Source organism: Rhipicephalus microplus, unplaced genomic scaffold, assembly GCF_043290135.1.
Source record: "Rhipicephalus microplus isolate Deutch F79 unplaced genomic scaffold, USDA_Rmic scaffold_59, whole genome shotgun sequence".
In the NCBI taxonomy this organism is placed as follows: Eukaryota; Metazoa; Arthropoda; class Arachnida; order Ixodida; family Ixodidae; genus Rhipicephalus; species Rhipicephalus microplus.
In genome coordinates, this window is record NW_027464632.1 from 400,126 (window position 1) to 413,715 (window position 13,590).

At 53.2% G+C, this 13,590-nt stretch overlaps 1 non-coding gene across 1 annotated transcript; it reads right to left on the reverse strand.

Moving 5' to 3' along the window:
- Positions 1-2,571: 2,571 nt before the first annotated feature.
- Positions 2,572-2,645, reverse strand: TRNAN-GUU (transfer RNA asparagine (anticodon GUU)). Its single transcript has one exon. It is a non-coding gene; the product is annotated as a tRNA-Asn (tRNA).
- Between the last annotated feature and the right edge of the window lie 10,945 nt (positions 2,646-13,590).

Genomic DNA, 13,590 nt, shown 5'->3' on the forward strand with positions numbered 1-13,590 from the left:
GTGCTCTACTCTCACCACCATCAGAACATATCCTCAAAGCTATCAGCCCAAAGAAAAAAAAGCGCCGCACCACCACCGGGTGGGCTCGAACCTCAAACCTTTCGGTTAACAGCCGATCGCGCTAGCCAATTGCGCCACGAAGACAGTCCTGCTCCCCTCTCACCACCATCAGAACATATCTTCAAAGCAATCAGCCCATAGAAAAAAAGGCCCACACCACCACTGGGTGGGCTCGAACCTCCAACCTTTTGGTTAACAGCCGATCGCTCTAGCCAATTGCGCCACGGAGACAGTCCTGCTCCACTCTCACCACCATCAGAACATATCTTCAAAGCTATCAGCCTAAAGAAAAAAAAGCAACACACCACTCCCGGGAGGGCTCCAACCTCCAACCTTTCAGTTAACAACCGATCGCGCTAGCCAATTCCGCCACGGAGACAGTAGTGCTCCAATCTCACCACCGTCAGAACATGTCTCCAAAGCTATCAGCGCAAAAAAAAGCAACACACCACTCCCGGGAGGGCTCGAACCACCAACATTTCGGTTAACAGCCGATCGCGCTAGCAAATTGCGCCACAGAGACAGTCGTGCTCCACTCTTACCAGCGTCAGAACATTTCTTCAGAGCTATCAGCCCAAAGAAAAAGAAGCGCCGCACAACCACCGGGTGGGCTCGAACCTCCAACCTTTCGGTCAGCAGCAGATCGCGTTAGCCAATTGCGCGACGGAGACAGTCGAGCTCCACTCTCAACACCATCAGAACATATCTTCAAAGCTATCAGCGAAAATAAAAAAAAAGCGACACACCGTCCCCGGGTGGGCTCAAACCTCCAACCTTTAGGTTAACAGCGGATAGCGCTAGCCAATTGGGCCACGGAGACAGTCGTGCTCCACTCTCACCACCATCAGAACATATCTTCAAAGCTATCAGCCCAAAGAAAAAAAAGCGCCGCACCACCACCGGGTGGGCTCGAACCTCCAACCTTTCGGTTAACAGCCGATCGCGCTAGCCAATTGTGCCACGAAGACAGTCGTGCTCCACTCTCACCACCGTCAGAACATTTCTTCAGAGCTATCAGCCCAAAGAAAAAAAAGCAACACACCACTCCCGAGAGGGCTCGAACCTCCAACCTTTCGGTTAACAGCCGATCGCGCTAGCAACTTGCGCCACGGAGACAGTCCTGCTATACTCTCACCACCATCAGAACATGTCTTCAAAGCTATGGGCCCAAAAAAAGTGCCGCACCACCACCAGGTGGGCTCGAACCTCCAACTTTTCGGTTAACTGGCGAACGCGCTAGCCAATTGCGCCACAGAGACAGTCGTGCTCCACTCTCACCACCGTCAGAACATTTCTTCAGATCTATCAGCCCAAAAAAAAAGAAGCGCCGCACCACCACCTGTGGGCGAGAACCTCCAACCTTTCGGTCAACAGCAGATCGCGCCAGCCAATTGCGCCGCGGAGACAGTCGTGCTCCAGTCTCACCATCATCAGAACATATTTTCAAAGCTATCAGCGCAAAGAAAAAAAGCGCCGCACCACCACCGGGTGGGCTCGAACCTCCAACCTTTCGGTTAACAGCCGATCGCGCTAGCCAATTGCGCCACGGAGACAGTCGTGCTCCACGCTCACCACCGTCAGAACATTTCTTCAGAGCTATCAGCCCAAAGAAAATAAAGCGCCGCACCACCACCGGGTGGGCTCCAACCTCCAACCTTTAGGTTAACAGCGGATAGCGCTAGCCAATTGGGCCACGGAGACAGTCCTGCTCCCCTCTCACCACCATCAGAACATATCTTCAAAGCAATCAGCCCATAGAAAAAAAAGCCCGCACCACCACCGGGTGGGCTCGAACCTCCAACCTTTCGGTTAACGGCCGAACGTGCTAGCCAATTGCGCCACGGTGATTGTCGTGCTCGAGTCTCACCACCGTCAGAACCTTTATCTAAAGCTATCAGTGCAAAGAAAAAAAAGTGCCGCACCGCCACCGGGTGGGCTCGAACCTCAAACCTTTTGGTTAACAGCCGATCCCTCTAGCCAATTGCGCCACGGAGACAGTCCTGCTCCACTCTCACCTTCATCAGAACATATCTTCATTGTATCAGCCTAAAGAAAAAAAAGCAACACACCACTCCCGGGAGGGCTCGAACCTCCAACCTTTCAGTTAACAGCTGATCGCGCTAGTCAATTGCGCCACGGAGACAGTAGTGCTCCAAACTCACCACCGTCAGAATATGTCTCTAAAGCTATCAGCGCAAAGAAAAAAGCAACACACCACTCCCGGGAGGGCTCGAACCACCAACATTTCGGTTAACAGCGGATCGCGCTAGCAAATTGCGCCACAGAGACAGTCGTGCTCCACTCTTACCACCGTCAGAACATTTCTTCAGAGCTATCAGCCCAAAGAAAAAGAAGCGCCGCACCACCACCGGGTGGGCTCAAACCACCAACCTTTCGGTCAGCAGCAGATCGCGTTAGCCAATTGCGCGACGGAGACAGTCGTGCTCCACTCTCAACACCATCAGAACATATCTTCAAAGCTATCAGCGAAAATAAAAAAAAGCGACACACCGTCCCCGGGTGGGCTCAAACCTCCAACCTCTCGGTTAACAGCCGATCGCGCTAGCCAATTGCGCCACGGAGACAGTCCTGCTCCACTTTCACCACCATCAAAACATATCTTCAAAGCTATCAGCCCAAAGAAAAAAGAGCGCCACAGCATCCCCGGGTGGGCTCGAACCTCCAACCTTTCGATTAACAGCCGATCGCGCTAGCCAATCGCGCCACGCAGACAGTCGTGCTACCCTCTCACCACCGTCAGAACATTTCTTCAGAGCTATCAGCCCAAAGAAAAAAGCGCCGCACCACCACCGGGTGGGCTCGAACCTCCAACCTTTCGGTTAACAGCCGATCGCGCTAGCCAATTGCGCCACGGAGACAGTCGTGCTCCACGCTCACCACCGTCAGAACATTTATTCAGAGCTATCAGCCCAAAGAAAATAAAGCGCCGCACCACCACCGGGTGGGCTCGAACCTCCAACCTTTAGGTTAACAGCGGATAGCGCTAGCCAATTGGGCCACGGAGACAGTCGTGCTCCACTCTCACCACCATCAGAACATATCTTCAAAGCTATCAGCCCAAAGAAAAAAAAGCGCCGCACCACCAACGGGTGGGCTCGAACCTCAAACCTTTCGGTTAACAGCCGATCGCGCTAGCCAATTGCGCCACGGAGACAGTCCTGCTCCCCTCTCACCACCATCAGAACATATCTTCAAAGCAATCAGCCCACAGAAAAAAAAGCCCGCACCACCACCGGGTGGGCTCGAATCTCCAACCTTTCGGTTAACGGCCGAACGTGCTAGCCAATTGCGCCACGGAGATTGTCGTGCTCGAGTCTCACCACCGTCAAAACCTTTCTCTAAAGCTATCAGCGCAAAGAAAAAAAAGCGCCCCCCCACCACCGGGTGGGCTCGAAACTCCAATTTTTCGGTTGACAGTTGAACGTGCTAGCCAATTGCGCCACGGAGATAGTCGTGCTCCGATCTCACCACCGTCAGAACATTTCTCCAAAGCTATCAGCGCAAAGAAAAAGAAGTGCCGCACCACCACCGGGTGGGCTCGAACCTCCAACCTTTCGGTTAACAGCAGATCGCGTTAGCTAATTGCGCGACGGAGACAGTCGTGCTCCACTCTCAACACCATCAGAACATATCTTGAAAGCTATCAGCGAAAAGAAAAAAAAGCGACACACCGTCCCCGGGTGGGCGCAAACCTCCAACCTTTCGGTTAACAACCGATCGCGCTAGCCAATTGCGCCACGGAGACAGTCCTGCTCCACTCTCACCACCATCAGAACATATCTTCAAAGCTATCAGTGCAAAGAAAAAAAAAGCGCCGCACCACCACCTGGTGGGCTCGAAACTCCAATTTTTCGGTTAACAGCCAAACGTGCTAGCCAATTGCGCCACGGAGACAGTCGCGCTCCACTCTCACCACCGTCAGAACATTTCTTCCGAGCTATCAGCCCAAAGAAAAAAAAGAGCCCCACCACCACCGGGTGGGCTCGGACCTCGAACCTTTCGGTGAACAGCCGATCGCGTCAGCCAATTGCGCCACGGAGACAGTCATGCTTCACTCTCCCCACCATCAGAACATATCTTCAAAGCTATCAGTGCAAAGAAAAAAAAAAGCGCCGCACCACCACCTGGTGGGCTCGAAACTCCAATTTTTCGGTTAACAGCCAAACGTGCTAGCCAATTGCGCCACGGAGACAGTCGTGCTCCACTCTCACCACCGTCAGAACATTTCTTCCGAGCTATCAGCCCAAAGAAAAAAAAGAGCCCCACCACCACCGGGTGGGCTCGGACCTCGAACCTTTCGGTGAACAGCCGATCGCGTCAGCCAATTGCGCCACGGAGACAGTCGTGCTTCACTCTCACCACCGTCAGAACATTTCTTCAGAGCTATCAGCCCAAAGAAAAAAAAGCGCCGCACCACCACCGGGTGGGCTCGAACCTCCAACCTTTCGGTTAACAGCCGATCGCGCTAGCCAATTGCGCCACGGAGACAGTCGTGCTCCACGCTCACCACCGTCAGAACATTTCTTCAGAGCTATCAGCCTAAAGAAAATAAAGCGCCGCACCGCCACCGGGTGGGCTCGAACCTCCAACCTTTAGGTTAACAGCGGATAGCGCTAGCCAATTGGGCCACGGAGACAGTTGTGCTCCACTCTCACCACCTTCAGAACATATCTTCAAAGCTATCAGCCCAAAGAAAAAAAAGCGCCGCACCACCACCGGGTGGGCTCGGACCTCCAACCTTTCGGTGAACAGCCGATCGCGCCAGCCAATTGCGCCACCGAGACAGTCGTGCTTCACTCTCACCACCGTCAGAACATTTCTTCAGAGCTATCAGCTCAAAGAAAAAAAAGCGCCGCACCACCACCGGGTGGGCTCGAACCTCGAACCTTTCGGTTAACGGCCGAACGTGCTAGCCAATTGCGCCACGGAGATTGTTGTGCTCGAGTCTCACCACCATCAGAACATATCTTCAAAGCTATCAGCCCAAAGAAAAAAAAAGCGCCGCACCACCACCGGGTGAGCTCGAACCTCAAACCTTTCGGTTAACAGCCGATCGCACTAGCCAATTGTGCCACGGAGACTGTTCTGCTTCCTCTCACCACCATCAGAACATATCTTCAAAGCAATCAGCCCATTGGAAAAAAGGCCCGCACCACCGCCGGGTGGGCTCGAACCTCGAACCTTTCGGTTAACGGCCGAACGTGCTAGCCAATTGCACCACGGAGATTGTCGTGCTCGAGTCTCACCACCGTCAGAACCTTTCTCTAAAGCTATCAGCGCAAAGAAAAAAAAGCACCCCACCACCACCGGATGGGCTCGGACCTCCAACCTTTCGGTGAACAGCCGATCGCGCCAGCCAATTGCGCCACGGAGACTGTCGTGCTCCACTCTCACCACCATCAGAACATATCTTCAAAGCTATCAGCCCATAGAAAAACAAGCGCCGCACCACCACCGGGTGGGCTCGAACCTGCAACCTTTCGGTTAACAGACGATCGCGCTAGCCATTTGCGCCACGGAGACAGTCGTGTCCCACCTTCACCACCATCAGAACATATCTTCAAAGCTATCAGCCCCCAAAAAAGCGCCACACCACCACCGCGTGGGCTTGAACCTCCAACCTTTGGGTTAACAGCCGATCGCGCTAGCCAATCGCGCCACGGAGACAGTCGTGCTCCACTCTCACCACCATCAGAACATATCTTCAAAGCTATCAAACAAAGAAAAAAGCAACACACCACTCCCGGGAGGGCTTGAAACTCCAAATTTTTGGTTAACAGCCGATCGCGCTAGCCAATTGCGCCACGGAAACAGTCCTGCTCCACTCTCACCACCATCAGAACATAACTTCAAAGCTATCAGCGCAAAGAAAAAAAGCAAGACACCACTGCCGGGAGGGCTCGAAACTCCAACCTATCGGGTAACAGCCGATGGCGCTAGCCAATTGTGCCACGGAGACAGTCCTGCTTCACTCTCACCACCATCAGAAGATATCTTCAAAGCTATCAGCCCAAAAAAAACAAGCGCCGCACCACCACCGGGTGGGCTCGAAACTCCAACCTTTCGGTTAACAGCCGATCGCGCTAGCCAATTGCGCCACGGAGACAGTCCTGTTCCACTCTCACCACCATCAGAACATATCTTCAAAGCTATCAGCGCAAAGAAACAAGCAACACACCACTCGAGAAGGCTCGAAACTCCAACCTTTCGGTTAGCAGCCGATCGCGCTAGCCAATTGCGCCACGGAGACAGTCCTGCGCCACTCTCACCACCATCAGAACATATCTTCAAAGCTATTAGCGCAAAGAACAAAAAAGCGCCGCACCACCACCGGGTGGGCTCGAACCTCCAACCTTTCGATTAACAGCCGATCGCGCTAGCCAATTGCGCCACGGAGATAGTCCTGCTCCACTCTCACCACCATCAGAACATATCTTCAAAGCTATAAGCCCAAAGGAAAACAAGCACCGCACCACCAAAGGCTGGACTCGAACCTCCTATTTTTCGGTTAACAGCCGATCGCGCTAGCCAATTACGCCACGGAGACAGTCCTGCTCCAGTCTCACCACCATCAGAACATATCTTCAAAGCTATCAGCCCAAAGAAAACAAGCGCCGCACCACCACCGGGTGGGCTCGAAACTCCAACCTTTCGGTTAACAGCCGATCGCGCTAGCCAAGTGCGCCACAAAGACAGTCGTGCTCCACTCTTACCACCATCATAACATATCTTCAAAGCTAATAGCGCAAAGAAAAAAAAGCGCCCACCGTCTCCGGGTGGGCTCAAACTTCCAACCTTTCGGTTAACAGCCGATCGCGCTAGCCAATTGCGCCACGGAGACATTCCTGCTCCATACTCACCAACATCAGAACATACCTTCAAAGCTATCAGCGCAAAGAAAAAAAAGCGCCGCACCACCACCGGGCGGGCTCGAACCTCCAATTTTTTGGTTAACAGCCGATCGCGCTAGCCAATTGCGCCACGGAGACAGTCCTGCTGCACTCTCACCACTATCAGAACATACCTTCAAAGCTATCAGCCCAAAGAAAAAAAGCGCCGCACCACCACCGCGTGGGCTCGAATCTCAAACCTTTCGATTAACAGCCGATCGCGCTAGCCAATCGAGCCACGGAGACAGTCGTGCTCCACTCTCACCACCATCAGAAATATCTCAAAGCTATCAGCGCAAAGAAAAAAGCAACACACCACTCCCGGGAGGGCTCGAAACTCCAACCTATCGGTTAACAGCCGATCGCGCTAGCCAATTGCGCCACGGAGAATGCCCTGTTCCACTCTCACCACCATCAGAACATATCTTCAAAGCTATCAGCGCAAAGAAACAAGCAACACACCACTCCCGAGAAGGCTCGAGACTCCAACCTTTCGGTTAACAGCCCATCACGGTAGCCAATTGCGCCACGGAGACATTTCTGCTCCACACTCACCAACATCAAAACATACCTTCAAAGCTATCAGCGCAAAGAAAAAAAAACGCCGCACCACCACTGGGTGGGCTCGAACCTCACATTTTTTGGTTAACAGCCGATCGCGCTAGCCAATTGCGCCACGGAAACAGTCCTGCTCCACTCTCACCACCATCAGAACATAACTTCAAAGCTATCAGCGCAAAGAAAAAAAGCAAGACACCACTGCCGGGAGGGCTCGAAACTCCAACCTATCGGGTAACAGCCGATGGCGCTAGCCAATTGTGCCACGGAGACAGTCCTGCTTCACTCTCACCACCATCAGAAGATATCTTCAAAGCTATCAGCCCAAAAAAAACAAGCGCCGCACCACCACCGGGTGGGCTCGAAACTCCAACCTTTCGGTTAACAGCCGATCGCGCTAGCCAATTGCGCCACGGAGACAGTCCTGTTCCACTCTCACCACCATCAGAACATATCTTCAAAGCTATCAGCGCAAAGAAACAAGCAACACACCACTCGAGAAGGCTCGAAACTCCAACCTTTCGGTTAGCAGCCGATCGCGCTAGCCAATTGCGCCACGGAGACAGTCCTGCGCCACTCTCACCACCATCAGAACATATCTTCAAAGCTATTAGCGCAAAGAACAAAAAAGCGCCGCACCACCACCGGGTGGGCTCGAACCTCCAACCTTTCGATTAACAGCCGATCGCGCTAGCCAATTGCGCCACGGAGATAGTCCTGCTCCACTCTCACCACCATCAGAACATATCTTCAAAGCTATAAGCCCAAAGGAAAACAAGCACCGCACCACCAAAGGCTGGACTCGAACCTCCTATTTTTCGGTTAACAGCCGATCGCGCTAGCCAATTACGCCACGGAGACAGTCCTGCTCCAGTCTCACCACCATCAGAACATATCTTCAAAGCTATCAGCCCAAAGAAAACAAGCGCCGCACCACCACCGGGTGGGCTCGAAACTCCAACCTTTCGGTTAACAGCCGATCGCGCTAGCCAAGTGCGCCACAAAGACAGTCGTGCTCCACTCTTACCACCATCATAACATATCTTCAAAGCTAATAGCGCAAAGAAAAAAAAGCGCCCACCGTCTCCGGGTGGGCTCAAACTTCCAACCTTTCGGTTAACAGCCGATCGCGCTAGCCAATTGCGCCACGGAGACATTCCTGCTCCATACTCACCAACATCAGAACATACCTTCAAAGCTATCAGCGCAAAGAAAAAAAAGCGCCGCACCACCACCGGGCGGGCTCGAACCTCCAATTTTTTGGTTAACAGCCGATCGCGCTAGCCAATTGCGCCACGGAGACAGTCCTGCTGCACTCTCACCACTATCAGAACATACCTTCAAAGCTATCAGCCCAAAGAAAAAAAGCGCCGCACCACCACCGCGTGGGCTCGAATCTCAAACCTTTCGATTAACAGCCGATCGCGCTAGCCAATCGAGCCACGGAGACAGTCGTGCTCCACTCTCACCACCATCAGAAATATCTCAAAGCTATCAGCGCAAAGAAAAAAGCAACACACCACTCCCGGGAGGGCTCGAAACTCCAACCTATCGGTTAACAGCCGATCGCGCTAGCCAATTGCGCCACGGAGAATGCCCTGTTCCACTCTCACCACCATCAGAACATATCTTCAAAGCTATCAGCGCAAAGAAACAAGCAACACACCACTCCCGAGAAGGCTCGAGACTCCAACCTTTCGGTTAACAGCCCATCACGGTAGCCAATTGCGCCACGGAGACATTCCTGCTCCACACTCACCAACATCAAAACATACCTTCAAAGCTATCAGCGCAAAGAAAAAAAAACGCCGCACCACCACTGGGTGGGCTCGAACCTCACATTTTTTGGTTAACAGCCGATCGCGCTAGCCAATTGCGCCACGGAGACAGTCCTCCTCCACTCTCACCACCATCAGAACATATCTTCAAAGCTATCAGCCCAAAGAAAGAAAAGCCCCGCACTACCACCGGGTGGGCTCGAAACTCCAACCTTTAGGTTAACAGCCGATCGCGCTAACCAATTGCGCCACTGAGACAGTCGTGCTCCACTCTCACCACCATCAGAACATATCTTCAAAGCTATCAGCGCAAACAAAAAAGCAACACACCACTCCCGGGAGGGCTCGAAACTCTAACCTATCGGTTAACAGCCGATCGCGCTAGCCAATTGCGCCACGGAGACAGTCCTGCTCCACTCTCACCACCATCAGAACATATCTTCAAAGCTATCAGCCCCAAAAAAAAAAGCTCCGCACCATCACCGGGTGGGCTCGAAACTCCAACCTTTCGGTTAACAGCCGATCGCGCTAGCCAATTGCGCCACGGAGACAGTCCTGCTCCACTCTCACCACCATCAGAACATATCTTCAAAGCTATCAGCGCAAAGAAAAAGCAACACACCACTCCGGGGAGGGCTCGAACCTCCAACCTTTCGGTTAACAGCCGATGGCGCTAGCCAATTGCGCCACACAGACAGTCGTGCTCCACTCTCACCACCATCAGAACATATCTTCAAAGCTATCAAACAAAGAAAAAAGCAACACACCACTCCCGGGAGGGCTTGAAACTCCAAATTTTTGGTTAACAGCCGATCGCGCTAGCCAATTGCGCCACGGAAACAGTCCTGCTCCACTCTCACCACCATCAGAACATAACTTCAAAGCTACCAGCCCAAAGAAACAAAGCGCCGCACCACCACCTCGTAGGCTCGAACCTCCAAGCTTTCGGTTAACAGCCGATCGCGCTAGCCAATCGCGCCACGGAGACAGTCCTGTTCCACTCTCACCACCATCAGAACATATCTTCAAAGCTATCAGCGCAAAGAAACAAGCAACACACCACTCGAGAAGGCTCGAAACTCCAACCTTTCGGTTAGCAGCCGATCGCGCTAGCCAATTGCGCCACGGAGACAGTCCTGCGCCACTCTCACCACCATCAGAACATATCTTCAAAGCTATTAGCGCAAAGAACAAAAAAGCGCCGCACCACCACCGGGTGGGCTCGAACCTCCAACCTTTCGATTAACAGCCGATCGCGCTAGCCAATCGCGCCACGCAGACAGTCGTGCTACCCTCTCACCACCGTCAGAACATTTCTTCAGAGCTATCAGCCCAAAGAAAAAAGCGCCGCACCACCACCGGGTGGGCTCGAACCTCCAACCTTTCGGTTAACAGCCGATCGCGCTAGCCAATTGCGCCACGGAGACAGTCGTGCTCCACGCTCACCACCGTCAGAACATTTATTCAGAGCTATCAGCCCAAAGAAAATAAAGCGCCGCACCACCACCGGGTGGGCTCGAACCTCCAACCTTTAGGTTAACAGCGGATAGCGCTAGCCAATTGGGCCACGGAGACAGTCGTGCTCCACTCTCACCACCATCAGAACATATCTTCAAAGCTATCAGCCCAAAGAAAAAAAAGCGCCGCACCACCAACGGGTGGGCTCGAACCTCAAACCTTTCGGTTAACAGCCGATCGCGCTAGCCAATTGCGCCACGGAGACAGTCCTGCTCCCCTCTCACCACCATCAGAACATATCTTCAAAGCAATCAGCCCACAGAAAAAAAAGCCCGCACCACCACCGGGTGGGCTCGAATCTCCAACCTTTCGGTTAACGGCCGAACGTGCTAGCCAATTGCGCCACGGAGATTGTCGTGCTCGAGTCTCACCACCGTCAAAACCTTTCTCTAAAGCTATCAGCGCAAAGAAAAAAAAGCGCCCCCCCACCACCGGGTGGGCTCGAAACTCCAATTTTTCGGTTGACAGTTGAACGTGCTAGCCAATTGCGCCACGGAGATAGTCGTGCTCCGATCTCACCACCGTCAGAACATTTCTCTAAAGCTATCAGCGCAAAGAAAAAGAAGTGCCGCACCACCACCGGGTGGGCTCGAACCTCCAACCTTTCGGTTAACAGCAGATCGCGTTAGCTAATTGCGCGACGGAGACAGTCGTGCTCCACTCTCAACACCATCAGAACATATCTTGAAAGCTATCAGCGAAAAGAAAAAAAAGCGACACACCGTCCCCGGGTGGGCGCAAACCTCCAACCTTTCGGTTAACAACCGATCGCGCTAGCCAATTGCGCCACGGAGACAGTCCTGCTCCACTCTCACCACCATCAGAACATATCTTCAAAGCTATCAGTGCAAAGAAAAAAAAAGCGCCGCACCACCACCTGGTGGGCTCGAAACTCCAATTTTTCGGTTAACAGCCAAACGTGCTAGCCAATTGCGCCACGGAGACAGTCGCGCTCCACTCTCACCACCGTCAGAACATTTCTTCCGAGCTATCAGCCCAAAGAAAAAAAAGAGCCCCACCACCACCGGGTGGGCTCGGACCTCGAACCTTTCGGTGAACAGCCGATCGCGTCAGCCAATTGCGCCACGGAGACAGTCATGCTTCACTCTCCCCACCATCAGAACATATCTTCAAAGCTATCAGTGCAAAGAAAAAAAAAAGCGCCGCACCACCACCTGGTGGGCTCGAAACTCCAATTTTTCGGTTAACAGCCAAACGTGCTAGCCAATTGCGCCACGGAGACAGTCGTGCTCCACTCTCACCACCGTCAGAACATTTCTTCCGAGCTATCAGCCCAAAGAAAAAAAAGAGCCCCACCACCACCGGGTGGGCTCGGACCTCGAACCTTTCGGTGAACAGCCGATCGCGTCAGCCAATTGCGCCACGGAGACAGTCGTGCTTCACTCTCACCACCGTCAGAACATTTCTTCAGAGCTATCAGCCCAAAGAAAAAAAAGCGCCGCACCACCACCGGGTGGGCTCGAACCTCCAACCTTTCGGTTAACAGCCGATCGCGCTAGCCAATTGCGCCACGGAGACAGTCGTGCTCCAAGCTCACCACCGTCAGAACATTTCTTCAGAGCTATCAGCCTAAAGAAAATAAAGCGCCGCACCGCCACCGGGTGGGCTCGAACCTCCAACCTTTAGGTTAACAGCGGATAGCGCTAGCCAATTGGGCCACGGAGACAGTTGTGCTCCACTCTCACCACCTTCAGAACATATCTTCAAAGCTATCAGCCCAAAGAAAAAAAAGCGCCGCACCACCACCGGGTGGGCTCGGACCTCCAACCTTTCGGTGAACAGCCGATCGCGCCAGCCAATTGCGCCACCGAGACAGTCGTGCTTCACTCTCACCACCGTCAGAACATTTCTTCAGAGCTATCAGCTCAAAGAAAAAAAAGCGCCGCACCACCACCGGGTGGGCTCGAACCTCGAACCTTTCGGTTAACGGCCGAACGTGCTAGCCAATTGCGCCACGGAGATTGTTGTGCTCGAGTCTCACCACCATCAGAACATATCTTCAAAGCTATCAGCCCAAAGAAAAAAAAAGCGCCGCACCACCACCGGGTGAGCTCGAACCTCAAACCTTTCGGTTAACAGCCGATCGCACTAGCCAATTGTGCCACGGAGACTGTTCTGCTTCCTCTCACCACCATCAGAACATATCTTCAAAGCAATCAGCCCATTGGAAAAAAGGCCCGCACCACCGCCGGGTGGGCTCGAACCTCGAACCTTTCGGTTAACGGCCGAACGTGCTAGCCAATTGCACCACGGAGATTGTCGTGCTCGAGTCTCACCACCGTCAGAACCTTTCTCTAAAGCTATCAGCGCAAAGAAAAAAAAGCACCCCACCACCACCGGATGGGCTCGGACCTCCAACCTTTCGGTGAACAGCCGATCGCGCCAGCCAATTGCGCCACGGAGACTGTCGTGCTCCACTCTCACCACCATCAGAACATATCTTCAAAGCTATCAGCCCATAGAAAAACAAGCGCCGCACCACCACCGGGTGGGCTCGAACCTGCAACCTTTCGGTTAACAGACGATCGCGCTAGCCATTTGCGCCACGGAGACAGTCGTGTCCCACCTTCACCACCATCAGAACATATCTTCAAAGCTATCAGCCCCCAAAAAAGCGCCACACCACCACCGCGTGGGCTTGAACCTCCAACCTTTGGGTTAACAGCCGATCGCGCTAGCCAATCGCGCCACGGAGACAGTCGTGCTCCACTCTCACCACCATCAGAACATATCTTCAAAGCTAT